We start from the raw sequence: 2074 nt of genomic DNA, 5'->3' as shown, positions 1-2074 counted from the left end.
ATTGGGTCACAAATCAAGCCTTGGTAAATTTAAGAAAATTGAAACTGTATCAAGTATCTTTTCCGACCACAACACTATGAGACTAGATATCAATTACAAGAAAAAATATGTAACAAATACAAACACGAGGAGGCTAAACAATGCACCACTTGATAACGAAGTGATCACTGAAGAAATCAAAGAGGAAATCAAAAAATACCTAGAAACAAATGACAATGGAGACACGGCGGCCTAAAATCTATGGGATGCAGCAAAAGCAGTTCTAAGAGGGAAATTTATAGCAATATAATCCTACCTTAAGAACAGGAAACATCTCGAATAAACAACCTAACCTTGCAGCTAAAGCAATTATAGAAAGAAGAACAAAAATCTGCAGAGTTAGCAGAAGGAAAGAAATAATAACGATCAGATCAGAAATAAATGAAAAAGAAATGAAGGAAATGATAGAAAATATCAATAAAACTGAAAACTGGTCCTTTGAGAAGATAAACAAAATTGATAAACCATTAGCCAGACTCATCAAGAAAAAAAGGGAGAACACTCAACTCAATAGAATTAGAAATGAAAAAGGAGAAGTAACAACTGACACTGCAGAAATACAAAAGATCATGAGAGATTACTACAAGCAGCTCTATGCCAATAAATTGGACAACCTGGAAGAAATGGACAAATTCTTAGAAATGCAAAACCTGCCAAGACTGAATCAGGAAGAAATAGAAAATATGAACAGACGAATCACAAACACTGAAATTGAAACTGTGACTAAAAATCTTACAACAAACAAAAGCCCAGGACCAGAGAGGTTCAGAGGTGAATTGTATCAAACATGTATAGAAGAGCTAATACCTGTACTTCTCAAACTCTTACAAAATATAGCAGAGGGAGGTACATTCCGAAACTCATTCTATGAGTCCACCATCACCATGAAACTGAAACCTGACAGGGATATCACAAAGAAAGAAAACTACAGGCCAATATCACTTATTAACATAGATGCAGAAATCCTGAACAAAATACTAGCAAATAGAATCCAACAGCACATTAAAAGGATCATACACAATGATCAAGTGGTGTTTATTCCAGGAATGCAAGGATTCTTCAATATATGTGAATCAATCAGTGTGATACACCATGTTAAAAAATTGAAGGAGAAAAACCATATGTATAGGCAGAGGAAGCTTTTGACAAAATTCAACACCCATTTATGATAAAAACCCTGCAGAAAGTAGGCATAGAGGGAACTTTCCTCAACATAATAAAGGCCATATATGACAAACCCACAGCAAACATCATCCTCAATGGTGAAAAACTGAAAGCATTTCCACTAAGATCAGGAACAATACAAGGTTGCCCACTCTCACCACTCTTATTCAACATAGTTTTGGAAGTTTCAGCCACAGCAATCAGAGAAGAAAGGGAAATAAAAGGAATCCAAAACAGAAAAGAAGAAGTAAAGCTGTCACTGTTTGCAGATGACATGATACTATACATAGAGCATCCTAAAGATGCTACCAGAAAACTACTAGAGCTAATCAATGAGTTGAGTAAAGTTGCAGGACACAAAATTAATGCACAGAAATCTCTGGCATTCCTATACACTAATGATGAAAAATCTGAAAGTGAAAGCAAGAAAACACTTCCATTTACCATTGCAACAAAAAGAATAAAATATCTAGGAATAAACCTACATATGGAGACAAAAGACCTGTATGCAGAAAACTATAAGACACTGATGAAAGAAATTAAAGATGATACAAATAGATGGAGAGATATACCATGTTCTTGGATTGGAAGAATCAACATTGTGAAAATGTCTCTACCACCCAAAGCAATCTACTGATTCAATGTGATCCCTATCAAACTACTACTGGCATTTTTCACAGAACTAGAACAAAAATTTTCACAATTTGTATGGAAACTCCAAAGACCCCGAATAGCCAAAGCAATCTTGAAAACCCAAAACGGAGCTGGAGGACTCAGGCTCCCTGACTTCAGACTATAATACAAAGCTACAGTAATCAGGACAGTATGGTACTGGCACAAAAACAGAAAGATAGATCAATGGAACAGGATA

This window comes from Leucopleurus acutus, assembly GCF_964270905.1.
Source record: "Leucopleurus acutus genome assembly, chromosome: X".
NCBI classification, from domain to species: domain Eukaryota; kingdom Metazoa; phylum Chordata; class Mammalia; order Artiodactyla; family Delphinidae; genus Leucopleurus; species Leucopleurus acutus.
This window is presented reverse-complemented; position numbering follows the sequence as displayed.